Source organism: Labeo rohita, chromosome 8 (genome assembly GCF_022985175.1).
Source record: "Labeo rohita strain BAU-BD-2019 chromosome 8, IGBB_LRoh.1.0, whole genome shotgun sequence".
Classification (NCBI taxonomy): domain Eukaryota; kingdom Metazoa; phylum Chordata; class Actinopteri; order Cypriniformes; family Cyprinidae; genus Labeo; species Labeo rohita.
In genome coordinates this window covers 12,498,812-12,523,634 of record NC_066876.1, presented here as the reverse complement: position 1 = coordinate 12,523,634, position 24,823 = coordinate 12,498,812, and the positions used below count along the sequence as shown (strand labels likewise).

At 36.1% G+C, this 24,823-nt stretch overlaps 1 protein-coding gene across 1 annotated transcript in view; it reads right to left on the bottom strand.

The window, feature by feature from the left end:
• Positions 1-24,823, bottom strand: part of kcnip3a (Kv channel interacting protein 3a, calsenilin) — an 80,599-nt gene that overhangs the window by 46,797 nt on the left and 8,979 nt on the right. The window lies entirely within an intron of this gene.

Below are 24,823 nucleotides of genomic sequence, written 5' to 3'. Positions count from 1 at the left end.
GGCGTTCCAGCGGATGACGTAGGCGTTTTGTTTACAACAAAGGAAAACCAGTCTCCTCTTGGCTTATATCGAAATTCTCCAACATTTTTCTTCACAAATCCTTACTTTGCTTTGGTAATGAACAAGGCAGTGATATGTTGGGTGAGTGCGCGAGGCGCCAGCACGATCACTTGAATTTCTTTCCTCAGCAGCAGAAACAACTTAATGCTCTGTCACTTACAGTCATAGAGATAAGAACAGGACATCATTTAGAATGGAAGAAAACGTATTTTTATTATGAATTCACAGTGTTGGGAAGGTTACTTTGGAAATGTAATAGGTTACAGATTACAAGTTACTTGATTTAAAATGTAATAAGTAGTGTATCTTTTCAATTACTTTATTAAAGTAATGTAACTTATTACTTTTAATTACTTTTTGATTACTTTTCTAAATTCATAATATTTTCAGCTGTTAATCATATTGAAACATTTAAACCAGGCAGAGTTAACCTTACAGTAGCACTCAACACTGATTACTGTCAGACTTTCAAAATCCTTCATCACTTGAATTAAGATTATAATAAGTAAGGGATAATATACATCTTTATTTTGCGATAACAACTAGCTGCTAATAGATTATTTAGATGTTCGTGTCAGAATTATTAGACACGAAACACTGATCTGGGTCTAAATATTTGAACGCAAAGCTTCCATCAAGAAATCAGTTGCTAGTAAACGGCAAGTTCAAACTAGACATTTTAGGGACACAGTGCAGTCATACCAGTTTTCTTACACAACATTTCACCATATAAATAATTAAGTAGTAATACTAGTTTGTTAGTTATCTTATAATCCATTACAGTGTACAAAAAAAAAAAAAAAATGGCAGCAGCTGCATTTGTATGAAACAATAGAGCAAGTACACGATACCAGGATGACAGAATTAAGAAATTGTACACATAATATTGAATCAAGCTTCAATATTTTATTAGCTAACCAAACGCAAAGCTTCCGGCAAAAAATTATTAAGCATATAGCACTGACTTAAGTTGCCCTGAAATAGTCTGAGCTGTGTAATAATTTAATTTAAAGCACACCGCAAATTCAGATTTTTTTTTTTACTTATATTTTTGGGCCTTTTATGCCTTTTATTGTGATAGGACAGTAGAGAGATGACAGGAAAGAACTTGGAGGAGAGAGGGGAGCGGAATCAGCAAAGGACCTCGAGACGGGAATCGAACTCGGGTCACCGTGAGCGCAGTTGCGCTATATGTCATAACAAGATCATAACATAAATAACACCATAACAAGAAATAGTTTAATAGCAATGATACTGGGTTTGAAATTAAATGTTTGCATAGTTATGACAGAAAACACTAGCATCTAACAATAATGCCTGGGAAAAACAATCTTAAAAAATAAAGTTTATGCATAAACCCAAATATGAAATAAAACAGTTATCGAGTAAGCATGTGTCCGATTCTGTGTCCTAAACTTCTGAAACATTGGTGTCTCATTTTAGAGCAGTCAATGCAGTTTCTGAAAGAAGTCAATTGAATCTGTAAGTGGGGGTGGGTGTGTGAAAAAATTCAGATGTAATCCCCTTTGTAATCACTGGCATTTTTCAAAAGTAACTGTAATTTAATTACATATTTTTTCTCAGTAACTGTAACTAATTACAATTACATTTATTTTGTAATTAAATTACGTAATTCCGTTACATGTAACTAGTTACTCCCCAACACTGTGAATTCAAAATGACAGCAAAAGTCATCCCTTTGAAAAATATAGAAAACAACAGAATGCTCTGCTTTCGTCCCCTTGAACATCTTTCTGTGTTTACAAACATAACACAGTTGACGCGTCTACAGTACTTTTAACAGTCTACATTAAGATTATCTGACGTTGACATTATTATAGCCTGTACATTACTCCAGAAAATACAGTACGCTATAGCAAATTATTTTGCGGACCCCCTGGCACTTTGAGAACAGCATACAGAGGAAAGCCCTGCTCTAGGCTCTCCCCCGTTATGGGCTGTGTCGAGCTATTCGTTAGTCTGGTTGTTTGATGAAAAAAAAGATTAAATGTAGATGCAGTAGTCGGCGCCAATGTTAATGTGCCACCATACAGCACAACAGTGCTCATGGTGACCCAAGTTCGAATCCCAGCTCGTAGTCCTTTGCCGATCCCACTCCCCTCTCTCTTCACCCAATGCTTTCCTGTCTGCTCTACACTGTCCTCTCCAAATAAAGGCATAAAAGCCCATAAATAAATCTTTAAAAAAAAATGTAGATGCAATAAACGCGTTAATTATCTGTTCAACTGCTGTTGCGGAGGACTATTCTGCGCAAAACTGCGGAAGAACTGACGGTTTGAACTTCGGCTGACCAATCAGCAGAAAGGGGTGTTTCGTTCCCGTCCACATGTAGAAATCAAATATTCAAGCTGTTTATTCATTTTTCCACCCCTGAACGAAAAACTAAGAATCAGGCTGAATTCTTGTTTTTCATTTTTCTGGAAAAAATAATGAAAAAACGAAAAAGGAGCAGTTTTGTTATGTTTCTTCTTTTAATATTCAATCAAAAAACGAATGGATGAATGATACATGGATTTTTATAGTTTGTTTATGGGTATTTTACAGTTTAAGGTTATTTTTCTTACACAAAAACATTGATTTACTTCAGAAGGCCTTTATTAACCCCCCGGTGCCGCGTGGAAAACTTTTTATGATAGATGGATGCACTGCATTGGACTTCAAAATATAAACATCCATTCACTGCCCTTATATATTGCTTTAAATAAGACGCATTTGGCATCAATATGCTGATGCGAAAGGCACTGGGAACTTTATCGTCATCGGTAATAATATTGCATATATGTTGGGCTGTGATTTTTCAATGTAAACAGTCACAACAGTTTTATTTACATTACACTATTTACACATTATGTAATGTTATAACAGCAGCTAGATACAACTACAGTGAAAATATTTTTTTAAGTAGTATTAAAGTTCCAAGTCATCCGACGCAAACTGGTTGATTTCTGAGAGGAATAATCACGATCGCCGTCTCTATCCGCCATAAAGCTTATCCTGCAGTCTATGAGCAAATGTAAATATTGCCGGTAGAAGAAGTGTTACGTCAGATTTGATTGTGAAATGCCATTGGCTCTTGTGTGTCTCGTGACTGACTGCATCATGCTAAACAAGTCCGGGAGTATCTGTTTTAATGTGATATGTGCGGAAGCGAGATCATTTTCAACGATTAAAACCTTATGATTTACTCTGTTCTTCGCATAAAGATATCGGAGGACCTGACTTGTTTGTAATACATTCATACTGCTTTTTATGGTCAGCTTTTGCAATAAACACTTGTCACTGTACTTTTTTTTGCCTGTTGTGTGTTTTATATTGTTCAGAAGTGGGTAGGTTTAGGGAAAGGGGTGGGTTAGGTGCTCCAAAATTATTTTTATTTTTTCAAATGCATGCAAACCAATAAATGCAACGCAGGGCCCTGCACGTCCTACCCTAAATGTAAAAAAGTGACACCATGGGGTCCTGATGAAGCATCAATATGTGATGAGTTGGTAGTAAAAATGGGTTGCATATACACCTAGGATGGCTTAAGAGTGGTCATGGGTTCATTTTCATTTTTGGGTGAACTATCCTTTTAAAGTATACACAAGATTTGAAACCACTTTGTGCGGGATAAATGAATAAACATGCAAAAAGATGTAAAAAAGGTCACCAATCTGTATTCAGAATGTAAATATTATAATGACACCACCAACTAGAATGTTTAAAGGTATAGTTCGCCTCAAAATGATAATTCTGTCATTGTTTCATCATCCTTGCGTAATTGAAATACTGTTCCAATATAAAAGAAAACAGTTTTGTTTACCACTGACTTCTATTGCATGGACAAAAAACACTAAGACATTTATTAAAATATCTTCCATTATTTTTCCACAAAAGAAAAAGGTCATATACTTTTGAACATGTTTGTGAGTAAATGACAAAATTGTCATTTTTGGATGATATATCCATTTATTAAATATCAAGATACTGCAGTGTTGAAGTAACAATGATACAAAAAACAACATACATTTATCTTCAGGAGGCTGTCATGTTGTTGCAAAGTAAATATGAATATATGATGTTTACGTCAGTCTATGAATCTAAAATTAGCTTTTATAGTCCTCGGGTTGTGTATTTCGGGGAAAAAAGCACCATAAGTCAGACAAAAATGATAAATTATCACGAGGCACATATGGAAAACATAGAAAGGTTTCATATCAGCCTCTGAATCTAAACTAAGCCTACTGGAGAAATTCCATAACCGTATAAAAAATATCACACAAAGTTCTGTTCTCAGCCACACTGACATCATAACAGCCCACTGGCAGATTATGAGATGATCAGAAATTATGTCACAAGATGATCTGTCATTAAAGTTATATCACTCGTTCTTGGAATCCTGTCATTGTCACATCATAAGAACTAGAAGGTCTTATTATAAATTCAAAATGAGACATAGAGGCAAATTTTCAACATCTGTTTAAAACTGGAATAAAATATAACATGATGCTTGGAGCTACGTTTCCTCTAACAATGACAAAACTGTATCATAGCAACCATAATTTCTGCCCAAAATGCTTAATTTATTATTATTAGGCTATTACAATAAACTTGGTATTAGCCAAAATCTTTATAAAGTTGGATGGTTGATTTATATAGTAGGCATAGTAACAATAAATGCAGTAACTATGCTATTTTGCCAGAAACTTTGGTTACACTACAATTTGATTTATGATTCCTTCTTGCATAGCCTTTCTCCAATGCTCTGTTATTACCAACTCAAGCCAAGACTCCTTTCAGCATCTCAACAAGTAATGAAAACCGGTCATTTCTGAAGCCATATCAGTATTGCTTTGAACAGCAATTTCATAAAGCACATTACTGGTTCACATGGCTGTTGTGGACACCGTGATTACATTTCCCACTGACAGAATAAATATCTTGTGACAGTCTCAATACATACTTGCATGCAAAACAGTTTCTACAGAACGATAAGGTTAACAAATGCACCTGTCAAGCTGACTGTTATCTGCACATTGTTGCTGCCTGTTTATCTAGGATTGGACAATCAAAAATTAATCACACACAGCAATACAAAGAAAATGTTACATCACTGTTGCAACAGATCTTAACTATTAATCACGTATTCTCAACACTTGCTGACTGTGGAAGAACTGCTTTACGTCTTATTTGGAAATAACCAGCGTTGTTTTCACTCTGCGGGTGCTGTGTGTGTGTGAAGATGTCTTATTTTGTTATTAAGAGCGACTCATTGCTTTGATCTTGCACATATAATGCACTGTGGGCGCTGTTCACTATTATTTATGGTTTGTGCAAAGCTGAGAGGAACAAATGCATCACAGAATTTTTTGTCATGTTTGGCTACTCAGTGCTGAACATACAGTATTGGTTTTACAGCACTGTTTCGGAAGAATGGAGGATCATTTTAGAGAAAGAATCTTCATGATTGGAAAAAACTTAATGCATCATTAATGAGCAACATAAAACTGAATGCAAAAAAAACAAGAAATTGCACTGAATTAAATCACATTAGTTGTGACTCAGCATCTGTAGTGTGATCTCAGGTCATGTTACAATACTGTAAATGTGATTAGGCAGCGGGGAAGTAGCCCCTGTGGGACGTCCCCTTACCAGTCAAGACTCAAAGGTCATGTTCTCTCAAGCCACCATGGTAGAAAAGATTGCGACAGCACTGGCTCTGAACCAGTTTATGCACATTATCACATTACCATTATCACACTTTGATGCAGCAGTAAGCTATTTTCTGTGAATGTGCCAGATATCTGAATCATTAGCCGCTACAGGCAAATAACTAGAAGCTGCAGTATAGGGTATAACCTTTTTGTGCTAAGCCAATGAGTATATGATTGAATGAAAACACATTAAAATAATAAAATAATAAAATAATATCAGTCTTCAATATCAAGCATAAAAAGCTATTTTGTAAAGCATATTTTTGTGGAAGCAAATGACACTGGAAATCTGGCAAAAAATTGCTCCACATGCTGTTAGGGGTGGCCAAAATTTGTAGCAATAGGCAACAATACATTGTATGGGACAAAATGACTGATTTTTCTTTAATGCCAAAAATCATTAGGATATTAAGTAAAGATCATGTTCCATGTACCATAAATATATCAAAACTTAGTTTTTGATTAGTAATATGCATTGCTAAGAACTTTATTTGGACAACTTTAAAGGCGATTTTCTCAATATTTATTATTAATTTTTTTTGCACCCTCAGATTCCAGATATTCAAATACTTGTATCTCGGCCAAATATTGTCCTATCCTAACAAACCATACATTAATGGAAATTTTATTTATTCAGCTTTCAGTAAAAAATTGATTCTTATGACTTGTTTTGTGGTCCAGGGTCACATATCACGATATAAGTAATGTTATTTCATGGTAACAATATATATCACATATAGATATTTTTGCTTTGAATAAGGTCTTTATGATATCAAAAACTACCTTAGAAATTTCATAATTCTTGTCACCAGTGTCAATATCACAAAAAAACTTATACTAGCCCCAAAAACACTTCACTGAAGACAAGTAAACAGTCCTACTTGATCTCATGATGAAAATGTACCTGTGAGAACTTTTCTGCAAGATACGAAATACCTACCAATAAATACATATCACTGCAGTTTGCAGAAATTAACAGAAATGAACACTAGAGGCGGTAAAACAGCAAGCACAATTGTTTTCATACACGGTTATGATTATAGCTCCATACTGTATGTTTTGCTTTTCGAATGCAACAAGTTTGCACGTTAGCTCAGCTGGCACAGAACTGGACTTAGGATGCGGGGAGTGAGATGTTAGCTCTAGAATAAATATAAACATGCATTAATTCATCTCACTCACAAAAAACAGATTCAGTATTCCTCAAAATGAATAAAAACAGTAAAATTCAACTCAGAATATGATGCAAACCTGCAATAATTAAATATGTTAAATAATACAAATATGTGTGTCTTTGCTGCAGACCTTTGATGATCCAATTCAACCATACTAATAAGCAAAAACTACTCAAGATAATCTAACATTTGTTTTCCTTTTTTTATTGCTGAAGAGTTTATATTTTTTCTTCTGTGGTCTACTGTACAGACGTGAATTTACTTTTCTCAAAGCCTGAGGCTTTTGGTGTGAAAAGGCTTTTACATTTGCCAAAAATAGAACTTTTTATATTGAAAACAAACAAGCAAGCCCTGCCCAGATTGAAAAAGTAATGCAAAAGTAAAGTAACGCATTACTTTCCATAAAAAGTAACTAAGTTTTTTAGGGAGTAACTCAATATTGTAATGCATTACTTTTAAAAGTAACTTTACCCAACACTGCTCATCATACCTTCTCGCTCGTTGAGTGCTTGTCCATGTGAGTGTCTATTGTTGTAGCAGTCTCCGCTATTTTGTTGTTGTTGTTCCATCTCTTAAGTTTTGTTTTCTACTGTGAAACAACGGCCTGGGACAGTGTTGCTACCCTGTGGAATAACTGATTACTGCAAAATAACTTCACTTCCTTGTGTGATCTGATGTGGCTTCTTATCACAGACAATAGCAGACAGTAAATTCTATACTTATATTCTATGTATGTCGATTAGCAATGGCTTATGAAAATATCCGAGATGGCTTGAAGAACACAGATAAACCATATATTATTGCAGACGAGTGTTTATTGTCCTTACATTTCGTCATTCAAAATGTTTAATGTTATATCTTGTTTTTAATAAGTTACAGCAATAGCGATGCCTTTATCTATATTAGAGAAGCTGGAACGGAACGTCATCAGCGCTACTTCTTTGACGCATATGTGTTTTTTTTTGCACGAGGGCGCCCTCTGGCATCCAGTATGAATGAAACCTATTCTATTTTGCATAAAAATCTAAAAAAATAATACCTCTCTCAAAAGAAAAAATAAGCAGACATATACTAAACCACGCTTTTTCTAGTGTACAGAGGTTTACGGGAGTATTTTGTTAATTTGTTCCAAAAAAACCTCACACCGAAGTGGCAAGATATCAGAACCAAACCGAACCGAAAACCGTGGTTAAAAACTGAGGTACCTATTGAACCGTGCACTAACTGTATTGTTGCATCCCTAATGCGTACTATTCTGATGACGAAATTCATGTCATGCACACTGTACGCTGTCCCTCGCACATATGTACAAAGTGAAGTATACTTTGGGCTTAATAAAATTTAGTACAAGCAATAGGACAAAAACTACAGTAGAACAAATGAAAATGCTATCAAAATGTCTAAAAACACTGCATATTATTTACTGTGTAAATAAAATATATATTTCTTATTAAAGTTACAAAAGTGATTTAGTTAAGATCAGTGAGAGATTTTCTCTTTCTGTTGTTTGATTAACATGAATGACAGACAGCAGGAATCTTAGACTGCTGTCACTTTAAGAGCTGCCCAGATCTCATACACTGTTACACATGTTTTTTTTCTCAGCTGTTTGCTTTCACTTAAGACCTTAATTACTGTGTTTACAAGGATACTTGCAAAGATGGGCATTTTGACACAAACAAGTGTGTGTATTTAACTATTCAAGGCCTATTAAGCGCCTAAAATATCAGAGTGCACATATAGCGAAATGAGTTCTCTTTCGCTGCTAATTGCATTTCAACAGCTTGAAATCACTTGTTTTTAAGCCGCAATGCTTAAAACGTGCACAAAACTATTCGTTTTCATTATCCACAAAGCAGAGCAAAGTCACATGAGCGTGTAACCGTAATAGAGACAATAGTCCAAAATCTCTACTGGTCAAAAAATTTCTACTGGTTCATCGTGTCTACTGGTATATCGCCCACCCCTACTCTTATATTAAAAATAAAGTGGTCATTGGAACTGCAAAACCCTGTACACCATCAGCCTACATACTAACTAAAGTAACAGTCAGAGGAAGTGTTGTAGAATATATTTAATTAAAAGTTATACTTTTTATAATTGGTTACATGTATTTTTTAATACCTAGTAGGACAACATGCATTCACTATGCTTTTCTTACTTAAACAAATCAGCATATTGGAATGATTTCTGAAGGATGACACTGAAGACTGGAGAAATGATGCTAAAAAATTCAGTTTTGTCATTGCATGAATAAATGCATATATACATGTAAAATGTATATATAAATGTGCAAAATATATTCAAATAGAAAACAGTTATTGCAAAGGTATTTCACAATATTATTATTTTTTTAATCAAATAAATGCAGCCTTTGGGAAAATATAAGAAACTTTCAAAATCATAAAAAATCTTTGAGTATATTCACTACATGGCAGAGCAAACTGAATTAAACAGCAATGTGCACCACTGACACAGTCACCACTAAAGAATATTTCTTATGGCAGAATAGTGACTGGAAGAGCCTGTAATTGGACCATATAATACTGAACACACTGTTTTATCCCAGGATGACCTTTGTTAGGTGAAGAAGAGAGCAAGTGAGGAGAAATATGAACATTTAAGTAACTGAATGGGAAAATGTGGCATTTCAAAGCTCCAGTGAGTTATTTCACCTGTAGTCGTACCAACAAAACCTGAACTAGAGCAAAGACATACTGTATGGCATGGATAAACGAAATGCCAATAATTATAATTTGGTGGGGATAGTGGTTCCGGATTATTCCAGCTCAATTTAACCCCTGCCTCTGGTGACTACCTCACATTGAAACGGCTGTCACCATCACGTTTTAATCCAGGACGGGTCTTGTTTACTAAAGGAATCCCCCGACACGTACTGTACTTCACCTCGTTCTTGCACAGCAGAGCGCCGCTCATTCGTCTTACGGCACTCAATTATTCAGACTCTTACTCTATAAAAACCCCATCAATAAAAGATCGGCAGAGAGCGCGAGAGCAGGAAACGGTAGGACAAAAGCCTCTTTTACATGCACATACAAAAGCATGGCAGGTAGAGGTTGGAGAGCCGCCTCGCTCTTCATAAACTCACAAAGAAGCCCGTCATCATCCTGAGAGGGCTTTTATAGAGATAAACACAGACATTGATTTGGCTCTCAGGAAGAGGTTGGTTTAGGCCACGCTGTAAATGCTGAGCAGCATGAGCCGGGTCGAAACACAATCGCTAGAAGCGGAGCTAAATACCAGGTGAGAGAGGGACTGTCAAAGAAAATGACACATCAGTCAGCCGCTGCGGTGAGAAGCTAGAAAAGGGGGGCCGTTCAATCCTGACAGTGAGCGTAATCGGCTAAATTAAAAATGGAAGAGCCGCTGCTCTCGCCACATAAAGTCTAAGAAGACTGAATTAAAAGTGTCGCCCGGATAAATGACTGGGTTTCTGATAAAGCCGGCAAATTAGGTATTAGAATGACTTTGAATTAGAATAAAGAGACACATTTGCATCATATTTGTTCTGCTAAATTAACGCATAATACGATTCAGACCTTTCCCATCTGGTGAGAAGGCCAATCTAACAGACAGCATGCAAACGTGTCAACTTTCTTAAATATCTTTTTGTCATTTATTCGCATTTTTGTGCTATAGCTGGTTGATACAACTATAACACCTCTATATCAATATTTTCAATTTTTGAACATCGTGTACATTCAAAAGTTTGGGGTCATATAAGGCTGCATTTATTTGATCAAAACAGTAATATTGGAGGTTAATATTACAATTTAAATATTATATTATACAATCGAGGTCAAAAGGTCAAATAAGAGGGATCATATTTGAACCCTTTCCAACAATGACTGTATGATTTTGAGGTTTCCATCTTTTCACACTGGGGACAACTGAGGGACTCCTATACAACTATTACAGAAGGTTCAAACACTCTCTGATGCTCCAGAAGGAAAAATTATGCATTAAGAGCCAGGGGTTGAAAACTTTTGAACAGAATGTAGATGTGTACATTTTTCTTATTTTGCCTAAATATCATATTTTTTTTCAATTAGCACTGCCCTTCAGAAGATACTGCATTTCCCAGAGGACAAAATAAGTTAAATTTACCCTGATCTTTTACACCCTCCCAGCTCTTAATGCATTGTGTTTCCTTTTAAAGCATCAGTGAGCGTTTGAACCTTCTGTAGATGTTCCATATGAGTCCTTCAGTTGTCCTTAGTGTGAAAAGATGGATCTCAAAATCATACAGTCATTGTTGGAAAGGGTTCAAATAAACAAAAATGCTGAAACACCAAAAAATCTGTGGGACTGGAACCTGAAGGATTTTATTAAAGAACAGCAATTATTTAGAGTTTAACCATTTAGGACAAACAAGGGACTCATGAACAACTATCACAAAAAAAACAAAAAAAAAAAAAACAGCTGTGGATCATTCAGGTAACAACACATTATTAAGAATCATTAAACTTTTGAATGGGGTCATTTCTATATATTCAGCTATTATTTTCTCTTGTGGACTATATGTAAACGTCTTTTATGTGAATTATCTTATTCAGGTCAGTACTAAATAAAAAATAACATGCATTTTGTATGATCTGTCTTTGGTAAAATAATTAACATTTTGCAAATTCTGAAAGGTGTATGTAAACTTTTGAGTGGTTCTGAGTCAGCTGTATATCTCGCAATTCTGAGTTATAAAGTCAGAATTCCTTGCAAATAAACTCACAATTCTGACTTTTTTCTTGCAATTGCGAGTTTATATCTTGCAATTTAGAATTTTTTTTTCGAGCTTTTTCTCAGAATTGTGTGATATAAACTCGCAACTGCGACTTATGAAGTCAGAATTGCAAGATATAAGTTGCAATTGCTTTTTTTCCCTCAGAAAAAAAAGTTTCCCTGAGAAAAAAGTTTGAATTGCTAGAAAAAAAGTCAGAATTGCGAGTTTATTGCAAGTTTTTTCTGACTTTATAACTCACAATTGTAAATTTATACCACGCAATTCTAAGAAAAAAAGTCAGATTTGTGAGTTTGTATCACACGATTCTGAGAAAAAAACTTACAATTGCAAGAAAAAATTCAAAATTGTGAGATAAAAAGTCGTAATACCAGAAACTGTCTTTTTTCTTTTTCTTTTTTTTTCAAATATCCACGATTGTGTCTAGGAATCAAACCTGTAAAAATGGTATTTTTTTAGTTTCTGACTTTGACAGATTATTTTCATCATTTTATTTTAAATTCACTAATATAATAATAAATAAACAACATTTATAAAAACAATATTTATATTTACTAAAACATTTTAATGAATGAAAATATGCCACTTGGAGACTTCCATGAACAAGTGATGATGCAAATGAGTCAAAGCTTTGAACCAGACTGATTCATGGAAATAAACTTATCTTAATGCTCTTATAATGTAGGATCAAACAAGTCTGATGACAGTCTTTGGGAAACCTAATAATCAAAATAGTGTGCATTAAAATCACTGTGAATGTATTTGGGAATATTCAAAATGCTGTCTGGTCAGTGCCTAGTAATGTTTATTATTATGCTTTGGCAACATTTTGCAACTACACAGTCATGCCAATAAAGTTCATTTGAATTTGACAGGAGATAAATTGTCAAGAGAAGCGAACGCATGAAAGATGTGTGGGCCATTCAGAGCTTTCAGTAGCTCCATTCGCTCAGTTCATTTTCCCCCAAACCATCCCATGATGCCTCAGTCGTGGGATAATCGTAATACTACTTGCCAATGATAATCTCTCTCGATCCCTCTAATTGACCCAATGCTGTCTGACTGGCTCTTCATCTCCCCACGCACACGCACACACAATTCAGTTCACACACAGAGTCACGCTGTCAAGCACAGGCATGCATATGGGTACATGTTTGCACACAAATACATGCAAGCTTTACTTCCACACCAATTATTGAGCTAAAAGCATTTGAGGGCGCTGTCGACCACCAGAAATGGACAAAATGCAGAATACACCCCTGTGCAAATGAGGTGATGAGATGAAAGAAGCAGGAGAGGAAGATTCACGTTTGTTTTTCATAAGGGACAGGAACGAAGGATGAGAAATACAGAGAAAGGAGGGAGGCAAATAGAGTAGTGTAAACGTTCTGACCAAACACTCCCACCATGCTGAGATATAAATAGAAAAGAAGAGATAGAGTGAGAGTGAGAGAAAGAGAGAGAGAGAGAGAGAGAGAGAGAGAGAGAGAGAGAGAGAGCTTAAGCAGCATAACAGATATAGAGTAAAATAAGGGGAAAAAATCCACCACTGGATTTTGTTCTTAGATACACTGACGCCAATTAGCATAATGAGCCCAGAAATACAATAAAAAGAAAGGGAAGACAGAGCAGAGGAGTGAAGAAAACAGATGAGGGGGGAAATGACGGCGAGAATGGAGGGTTATTGGAAGATATAGAGATGATATGAAACCATTTTAGAAGGGGGGGAAATTTGCATAGCTATTTCTGTGCATTTCATCGGGGAGGGAGAGAAAGAAAGAGACACTGAAAGAGAGAGAGAGAGCAGGGGAGAGGAATGAGAAAGAAAGAGCAACAGTGAGCAAAAAAGACTCAATGACACAGGTGGAGGAAGAAAATAAACTCACAAATTCATTAAAAAGCTAATTTAAGGCAGACTAAAGTAAACAGAAAGCCAATGTGTGAAGCTTACAATGTGCTTTAGTCCTCTCCTGTGCCTTTATTTGAGAATATTCACCTTGTTTTTGAGATCAGTTTAGCAGCCATTTCATGTTTTTTTTTATTTGTTCATTCTTACTTCTTATGTGACAAAAATGGAGAACCAAGTGAGAAAAAAAAAAAAAACTCATGAAGGGAGGCGACCACAGAACACAACCTCATAGTACATTTATAGAAAGATTGATATAAAGGAGCATAAGCACCATAAGCATTTTTTCTACAAATAACAATGAAGTACATTCTTAAAAATAAAGATTCTTTATTGGCATCTATGGTTCAATAAAGAACCTTTAAAGGTTCATGAAACCCCAGACTACATTTTCTGAGATTTAAGTAAAGGTGTTTGTGTTGCACATCATATATGACAATGTTAGCATCCATTAATTTTAATTGTTGTAGAAAACAAGTTAATTTTGAGCTTTTTTTGCTCTATTTTCATCTTTCGGGTTTAAAATCTACATTGTGCTGACGTCACAGTTTGTGACGTGGCAATGGACTATAGTACATCGATGACACGTCGGTGTCTCATAATTATTCATGAGGCTGTGCGTTCTTATCCTATGAGAAGACGCTTTGTCTAACTATTCACGACAGCACGTGTTGATTTGCTATGACAGACGCTTCAGACTGTGAGATTGCGTACAATAACTAAGAGAAACGTTAATGGATCGAAGGAGACTGTTTGTTTTTGTTTGCTTTGTAAGTAGAGTTCGGCACAAATGCGATTCATTCATAAGGTTAGTGTAATAGCGATTTTTACAACTCCTTAACGCAACCTATCAAAAGGATTATAAATGCTGCAAAATAAGCCTTAAAAATTAATAGAGGTGCAACAGCACGTTCAAATATTTTTGATGCAGAGTGCAAATGCCTGTGCATTTATTTGTTTTGTTAACTCAATGGGAGCGAAATGAAACTGTCTGAACCCGAAGTTGACTCTCTCCCCTCTTCCCCCTCCGCTCCGCAGCGCACCATGCCCACTTTTGCAGCATTTTTCAAAACTATGGTGAGAACTAACCAGTGCTGAAAAGATATAGCTGTGCGATATGGCTGTATAACGGCACGACTGTGATTCAGCTGTAGGTAATCACGGCGTGCCCATATACAGCCATATCACACAATTATGTGTGATATTGTGTTATTCAACAGTTTGACGCCACAAGTGTGTAAATACATAAGAAACAACAATGGAGTTTCTTTAAAATCTCTCTTTTGTGCAGAACTACTTTCTTCCACCACATACTCAGATCTCAGTTTGACAGTTTAACAGCTGAGCCCAAGCCTCTGTGTCAAGGTCATTTTAGAACGAGTAACAAAGGACTGTTAAGTTGCTTCATCGAAAAGCTTATTGCATTAGTGTATTAAAAGCTCACTGTATTATGTAGAGTATTATGAGAGAGATGGTCTAAGCGAGTGTGATTACCTTTATCTGGTGTCATATTTACAATAAAACATTAGTTTGAATGTCCGCTAAGGAAAGCGATATATTTGTTGTGCTATCCTTTCATCTATTAAGGGTGATTTTCAATGACAGCCTGCTCAGTACATTTGTTGGCTGTGACTTACAAAATGCTGTTGAAAGTAAAAATAGCTTCCTTGTTTACAACCCTGTTTCAGTCTCTTTCCATATGAAAGTCTTTACTGCTGACTGAAAACTGTCTCTTCTAACAGTCACCATCTCATGGTGGAATAATGTAACTAAAATCACCATCACAAACACACACCGTTCCCTCAATACTACAAAAATATTATTAAATACTACTATTATTTACATAAAATATTATTTATTGAATAATAATATTTAATAAACAACAGCAACAGCCATCATAAAAGTTTCTAGTTAATTCAGTCAAAAGTACTAAGGCAGCACTCTGATATACAGCATTAAAGTTAACTTGATGAGATTTTGCCCTTAGCCAAAACTATTTGCTCTGGAACAAATAATAGATTAATGAGACCAAAGACTGCCTGTTAGATTTGTCCAAAATCAATTATATCTTACGCCGGTTTCACACTGCACGCGTAAGCAGGACGTAAGCAGCGCGTATTTTTTTTTCGGCGCCCATGTTAACGAATGAGAGCATTCACACCGCCCGCAGTGGCGGCACGGCAGCGTGTAGCAGGAGCAGAGCAGAAGCGTCAGTGCAGCGATCGTTTCGGCCCCGAGTCTATTTTTGCTGCGCCGCTTACGCTCGCTTTCAGTGGTAATGTATTGATTATGGCCAAAATACACAGGAAAAAGTAGCAGTTTTACCCCAAAAAGTATATTGATGATATCTACCGTGTTGTAAACACAGTATTTTGTAATTAACAAGATAAAAAATATTTTTTTTTCCCGAATTTTCCAAAACAAGTTTAATTAATTTATACTGTTTTTTTTTTACGTTACTGATTAATTGTAATTATTATATTAGTCTATATAAATAGCCTATATTTATTATTACAACTACATGTTCCCATAAGAACAGGTGTCATGCTGATATCATGATGACACTTGTAAACAAACGCACGTGTCACAGGCGGGTTTTCAGAGTGCAACTGCCAAGAAGACCATCATGGACCACACTCGTCTCATCGTAGAAGTTGAGAAACATACAGTCATTTATGATCCTCAACATTTGCTGTATAAAGACTTGCAGGCGAAGGAAAAAGCATGGGAGGCATTGCAGTATCTCTTGGTGTAGATGGTAAGTAATTTTCAGTTCGGTTCAGGTGCGCGCTGCAAACGCTGCCGGTGTGAAAGAAAAATGGCTGCGTGCTGCTTCTGCTCTGCTTACGTCCTGCTTACGCGTGCAGTGTGAAACCGGCGTTATGTTTAACCACTATAAAAACATCAGAGTCAGTGGCAAATTCCAGAAGATCTGGGCGAGGTAAGGCTGCTCTCGGCGGGTTCATGAGCCCTGAAAGGCCGCTGACGCCCTGGAGCTCACATCACCGAAAAACATTGAAGCAAATTTTCCAATAGACGTTATCTTTATTAACAAAACGCAAATTGGAAGTCTAAGCAAGAACATTTTCTCCTAAAAAAACTCTTCAAACTACATTCCGTGATACAAAAACAGTATTTGTAGATTTTGGTGTCTGCCATGACACTCGCTGTGAGAAGTACCGCAAGTGGAGTAATACAAACGGTGAAACGGTTGGAGTTCTGTTATCACTAGAATATTGCACTCCTCTCAGCCAATCAGATTTGAGGACCAGAAAGACCTGCTGTATAATCAAAAATATTCTTTAGATTATAAAACATTCTTTACACTAAGAAAAAAAAAGATTCTTTGGGAAACCTAGTTCAGCTGGTTCATGATCAACATAATCTGTTCTTGAACAAGATGTCAAGATGTCAAATCGTTCAGTTATAGTGACATATTTTTTTTGCATTTTTGATGGCATATTTGTTCAGTGCTTTTTCACTCAAATGTTATTTGCTCTCACTACAATGAACTAAAAACATGAGTCAGTACAGAGTCAGTGCATGTGCATAAAAACAAAACATTCCCTTAAAAGATTCATTCAAGAGCTCTGATTTGTTCATAAACAAAGCAACACTAATAGCACTGTGCTGGGAACCACCCACAACATCCTACCATCATAGCTGCAAGTTGCACACCTCATCTCACCCCTCTCTCTTTTTCTGAAAACATAAAAATGTATTCATCCTTTATACTTTTACTCATCAACTACAGATATTCCAGTCACTCCTTCATTTCATATACTTACAGATACACAAAGCATGTCCTTGTTTAGCATTTAATGCCAGAGAAGCAGACAGAGGCAGGATTGTATAATTAAAGCCTGAGGGAGACTCTTTTATTCAGAGGAAAGGGAAGATCCCTGTGTTAGATCAGGTACACAGTCACCATTTAAAAACATGAACTGAACAACCTCAGTTCTCTCACAATCCCACACACAAACACACAAGCACATTTATAAACAGTGTTACCGTAGCTCAAACAGTGAAGCATAGCTATAGCAACACCAAGGTCAAGGGTTTGATTCAAAGGGAATACCTCAGGTAAAATGTAAATGTAGAAAACAATATCTACCACAAACATAGAAACGTCGGTATGTTATGTTTAGAATAGGATACTGAATACCGTGCAGCATATACAGTACAGCCTAGTATTTTTTAAAAATAGAATGTGAATGCATTACGAATGCATTATGCATGGTTGATAATTCTGATTCAAATGGAAGGTGAAGTCAAGCGCATGACATTGTCAAATACCGTTGTTTACTTCATATTTTTGCTAATGTATAAGCTCTTTAGGGTATTGTAAGCAAACAAAACATTAGCATACTGTGCACACTGCAAAAATAATAAAAGCAGTACAGTATGCTATTCTGAACAAAACACAAGACAGTGCTCTTTAACCTCTTGTTATAACCTGTGTTTAGTATTGATCACATATAGATTAAATGCTGGGTAAATCTGCATAATTAATGAGAGTGGAGCCACACGTGTGCTCGGAAGGAGGACCCACTGGAAGACCGTGTGCTCCATTAAAACACCATCAAACATGCATAACGCTCTCTGCCCATGAGTCTGCTTACATGAGCAAAACGACAGCTAAGTCAAACAGCATGTGAGAGTTTTCCTTTTCCTTTCTTTGATGATATAATCAATTATAACATCTTTATAATCAGTATTTTTTAGTCCAACATTGCTGTATAGAAGTAAGTTCTTCAAAGAGAAATTGAGTTATAAGCATAATGTATCTAAACATTTCCAGATGGATGTACAGTGAGTCTTTGAGTTTTTTTGAGTTTTATTTATTTTTTACCACATTTAATATCCAATTTCCTAGTGGAAAAACTACATTACCCATAATTCTAAAAAGATCTCCAACAATCAGACAAGTTACTGTTACCATAGAAATGCCCACCCACTATCATGAAGCACTGAGAGACCATGTACACACTGCAGCTAAATTTGGTTGTCATTTGACCTTTCAGTGCTTAATTTTGTTCTGTACACACACAGTTCAGTCATTTCCAGGAGTGACAACCGCATTCTAGACAAATTAACTTAGGAAGTAAAAACTGCATTTACAAAATTCTATGCAGTGTGTGCAGAATAGAACTCAACAACTAATTGTTTATGACATCTTTATGTTAAAGATGTGTTTTTCTTCTGTATGCACGGTGCAAGAAAATCAAAGGGAAAGAGGTATCAGCCTTGGCTTCTTCATGTTGCCAGATCTTACTAGAAAAAACTGCACAAGAACAAGTCCACTTCCAAAACAAAGATTCACATATAATGTACTCACCCCCTCGTCATCCAAGATGTTCATGTCTTTCTTTCTTCAGTCGTAAAGAAATTATGTGTTTTGAGGAAAACATTTCAGCATTTTTCTCCATATAATGGACTGGTATGGTGCCCCGATTTTGAACTTCCAAAGTGCAGTTCAAATGCGGCTTCAAATGATCCCAAATGTGGTTGTATATGATCCAAACCGAGGAAGAAGGGTCTTATCTAGCGAAATGATCGGTTATTTTAATAAAAATAATATAATTTATATACTTTTTAATGCCAAACACATGTCTTGTCTTACTCTTCCTGGACTGTTTTTATCTGGTTCATGACAGTTAGGGTATGTTGAAAATCTCCCATCTCATGTTCTCCTTCAACTTCGAAATCGTCCTATTTCGCTGTTTTACATTTTTTGTTAAGGGTGTTTGATCTTCTTTGCATGTTCACTTTGCAAAGACCGGGTCAGTATTTCTGCAGCAATGTAGGATGATTTTGAAATGACAGAGTTCAGGGAGAGAAAGGCAAGACAAGTGTTTGAGATTGAAAAGTAATTAAATTGTATTTTTTTAATGAAAATAACCAATCGTTTCGCTAGATAAGACCCTTCTTCCTCAGCTGGGATAGTTTACAACTGCATTTGGGATCGTTTGAAGCCGCATTTAAACTGCCCTTTGGAAGTTCAAAATCGGGGCACCATACCAATCCATTATATGGAGAAAAATGCTGAATGCTGAATGAAGAAAGAAAGAAAGACATGAACATTTGGATGACAAGGGGGTGAGTACATTGTATGTGAATCTTTGTTTTGGAAATGGTTAAAACGAGCACTCTGTCGCTTACTTTTAACACAATTAAAAAAAATTAACATGGCTTTCATTTTAGACATAATATTGCTTGTTACCTTTAAATCAGAAATAGTTCAGGACTTTCACAGCACATATCCAATCAGTCAGCATTTTTAAATGAATCACTTGAGTGAATGATTAATTTTTTCTCATAAAAAAAATTTCTGAATGATTCAGTGTTTTTGAACAAATCGCTTAAATGAATTATTTAAAGGTGCAATAGTGGATCTTGGAAAATGTTAACTTTAGCCTGATAGCACTGAAAGCGAACGTCCCACCCTCATGGCAAATCGCCGTCCAAAGCCACGCCTCCCTAATTCATGAACCCACACATACTAGACGACCAGAGACAGCATTACTTGTGTGAATGATTCAATGACTCAATCATAAAACATCTGTTTATTCATAACCAAAATAAATCCAAGCGCTTTATATTCGAAATATGTGATTGATTCATGTTTGTGCATGTTCTGCATTTGCGAATCAGTCTGAATGAACAGTTTAATGGCTTTAATGGGAAGACTAATAAAAAAGGAAGTAAACGACACTTATATCACCACTTCATATGGCCTGATAACATGATCATGTCTTGTTTAAATGCGGCCTTCTTTTGACTGGACTGCTGTATTTTAGGAGGCTATGTCATGTGCAAGACACTGCAAAATGTGCGCTTAATGGTCAAAACACATCTAGCCTATGTTCACACTGGGACAAAAATGGAAAAGAGAACAGGCCATTACACTACCTATACTATATTAAACAGTACACGTTGATGGCTAGATGAATAAGTGGGTGGTCACTGTTGGCCTTCAGATGACATTACTGTAAGATGTAACATCAAATGCAATCATGCATGGCGAACTTGATGCTTGAGCATGTGGAAGTAAAGGTCATGATAATCTGGTCTCCTTAACCATGTCCTTGAGAGGAAATGCCAGTCCTAATATAAGCATGTGACAGTTTGTTTGTTTTTGTAATGCAAAAACTAAAGATGGACAGAGGAGGACAAAGAACCGTGGAGTGGGGGGGATGATAAAGAGATAGCTCTACCCTGCCAGGCTTTACCAGTCAGTGTGCTGTATCTCATAAGATGAGGTCGGCTTTTATGTTCCGCCTTAACGCACCACAGTCCCTTTGACTCAAGACAAGCCCAAAGGCTTCGGTCTTCAAAGAGCTGTTATGACTTCCACCTTAAACACTGAGAGAGAGTGAGGGAGAGAGAAAGTGAGGAAGGGATGTTGTTAGATGAATCAATTATTCAGTACAAGTCAAGGGCTCTGTGATATACAGTAAGTGCTTCTTCAGATCAAGCATGATATATTCACCACCCTCCACATAAACGTGCAGGCAACTAAACAACAACAATTACTCAAAATGTTATATAAGAGCTTGCTTACCATTTTTAAGGATATAAGTGATCGAATGATAAAATTACATACAGACCAGTTTGTTATTAATCAATTATCCTTTTAGTGCTTAATCTTGTTTTGTGCACACACAGTTCAGTAATTTACACGTAGTGAAAACCGCATTCACAAAATTCTATGCAGTGTGGATTCACACCAAACAACTAGTTGTTTATGGTGTCTTTTTATGTGTATCAGAGATGTGTCTTTCTTTTGTATGTGCGGTACAAGAAAATCATAGGGAAAGAGGAATGAGCCTTAACTTATTCATGTTGCCAGATCTTGCTAGAAAAAACAATGCTCAAGAACAAAACCCATAATATACCAAAATAAATCTGACCCGCACCTGCTGCATATTAACTTTATAAAATAGATAATTTTATGAGCCAAGCCCTAACAACAAGCCCAAAAATGCTTATAATACGTAGACATGGCAACAAAAAAGCACTAGGTATCTTACTTTAACACGTTAAAAAACAAGAAGTTAATATGGCTTACATTTTAGACATAATATTGCTTGTTACCTTTACTTCAAAATCAAAAATAGTTCAGAACTTTCACAGCACATATCCAATCAATCAGTATATTGATCTAAATGATTCTAAGTTTTAGAATGAATCACTTGAGTGAATGATTCAATTACTCTTTCATAAAACACTTGTTTCATTTCTGAATGAGTTAGCGTTTTTGAACAAATCACTTCAGTGAATGATTCAGTGACCCACTCATAAAACATCTGTTTCATTCCTAAATAATAAAGTGGTTTTGAATAAATATTGTGAATAAATCAATTTACTGACTCACTCATTAAATCACATTGCCACCTATTGGCGTAACAATGTAACTTGCAGAAAGATTCACTAAGAAATCTCCACTACTACAAAACTTGTTTCATTTGTGAATGATTTAGCGTTTTTGAACAAATCACTTGAGTGAATAATTCAATGACTCACTCATAAAACACTTGTTACATTCCTGAATGATTCAGCGGTTTTGAACAAATCTCTTGAATGAATCACTTCACTGTCTCACTCATTAGGATTGTCACATGTTGCCATCTATTGGTGTAACAATGTAACTTGCAGAAAAATTCACTAAAAAAACCTCCACTACTACAAACACTTGTTTCATTGCTGAATGATTCAGTGTTTCTGAACAAATCACTTGAGTAAATGATTTAATGACTCACTCATAAACATTTGTTTCATTCCTGAATGATTTAGTGTTTGTGAATGAATATCTTGAATGAATTACTTTACTGATTCACTCATTAAGACTGTCACATGTTGCCATCTACTGGTGTAACAATGTAACTTGCAGAAAGATACACAAAAAAAAACACTACTACAAACACTTGTTTGATTTCTGAATGAGTTAGCGTTTTTGAACAAATCACTTGAGTGAATGATTCAATGACCCACTCATAAAACATCTGTTTCATTCCTGAATCATTCAGTGGTTGTGAATAAATATTGTGAATGAATCAATTTACTGACTCACTCATTAAGTTACATTTTGCCACCTATTGGCGTAACAATGTAACTTGCAGAAAGATTCACTAAGAAATCTCCACTACAAAACTTGTTTAATTTCTGAATGATTCAGTGTTTTTGAGCAAATCACTTGAGTGAATAATTCAATGACTCACTCATAAAACACTTGTTACGTTCCTGAATGATTTAGCATTTTTGAATGAATCTCTTGAATGAATCACTTTACTGATTCACTTATTAAGACTGTCACATGTTGCCACCTATTGGCGTAACAATGTAACTTGCAGAAAGATTCACTAAGAAATCTCGACTACTACAAAACTTGCTTAATTTCTGAATGATTCAGTGTTTTTGAACAAATCTCTTGAATGAATCACTTTACTGATTCACTTATTAAGACTGTCACATGTTGCCACCTATAACAATGTTACTCGCAGAAAGATTCACAAAAAAATCATTACTACAAACACTTGTTTCATTTCTGAATGATTCAGCGTTTTTGAACAAATCACTTGAGTGAATAATTCAATGACTCACTCATAAAACATTTGTTTCTGAATCATTCAGTGATTTTGAATGAATATCTTGAATGAATCAATTTACTAACTCACTCATTAAGTCACATGCTGCCATCTATTGGTGTAACAATGTAACTTGCAGAAAGTTTTCACAAAAAAATCTCCACTACTACAAAAAGTAAAAGTCTCAATGCTGTTGGACTAAATAATAGCATTACTGAAGAGAATTTAAATATTATTGAATCCCAAAAATTATGTATTTGAAGTACAAATTATTTATATTGAATCCATGAATCTATTTGTAGCCCTAGATACATTTCTTCAGCTTCTCAAGGTTGTTTATTGGTTGTCTAAAATATTAATTCCCAGACATTGAGGATTGGTATTAATTCAACATGAGTTGGCATGAGCATCAGCCAAGTTTTTCCCCAAATTAGCTACAAACTGGCCTGCCTGATAAATCAGTCCATCACCATTCGCTCTGACTGGCATCCTGACTTGTTGCAGCTTTCAATGATGGGCCCTTAAGCTCCAGAATGAGTCCCAGAGACATGCAGGAGTTTATTTTTAGCTGCGACCACCCTATGCACATTCTCCCCTGAGACAGAGACAGACGAAAGAAAGATCCCGCAATCAGCTCACACACCTGCTGCTCCTCGATGCCTGCCGTCAGTTTCTGTACTGTAAATGATACACTACGCTCATCTTCAAACTCACACTCGCAAAATACAGCTGAGAGCAACACATAATCTCTCCATCTTCTGCGATCTATTTCCCTTTCCTTTATTCCTCCTGATACCTGCTCCAACTCCATCTGCCTTTCCCGCTCAATATCTTTTGCTGTCAATCTCTCCCTTCCCATACTCGCTTCCTGTCCTCCCACGCCTGATGTCAGATACCATATCTCTCCATCTTCCCGTCCTCGCTCCTCTCCACTAGCTTCTCTATTGCTTTTCCTAAAAACAGCCTCTTGTCTCCTTTTCTGTACATCATTTCCCCGGTTCCTCTATCTGACTGGTTCTCTCTGTACCCGGGATCTGTTACCACATGAGAGCGACACAGTGTTTCTCTAAATATCAAAAGCAGAATGTGAGTGTTGCCTTGTTACATCCCGTCTCTTATATAATCCCTCTGATCTACCAAAAGCACGCTGCTCCATCAATCATCCCGGCTCAGGACCGCCCAACCTCTATAACTAGATAAAGAAAATCTCCTTTCAGAGATTAAAAACGAAATAGCAAAATCTTCAAGAGAAAAGCACTTATAGGTAGAATGAGTTTCCCAGAATTCCCAGAAACAATAATGACTGCATTTTGGATTCCAAATGGCTTTATCAACCTGTGAAATCCCCTTACGAAACATTCGCTCTACTATAGCGCAAGCCTATTTCACTCTGTCTCCATCCTTTAGGATTAGACGAAATTAATCGACACCGAAAGCCTCTAAATCCTGATGGTGGACGTGGAATCTCAGAAGACCTGATCCTAACTGATCGCTGATTGATTGGATTGTGAGATGTCTGGCATTGTTTTGTCGGCCTAAATGAGAGGCTGATTGAAAAGTTGGCCGGAAAACAGAGAAAACAGACTCTGCTGTTCCCAAGGTGAAGCTTTAGAGACACACAGATG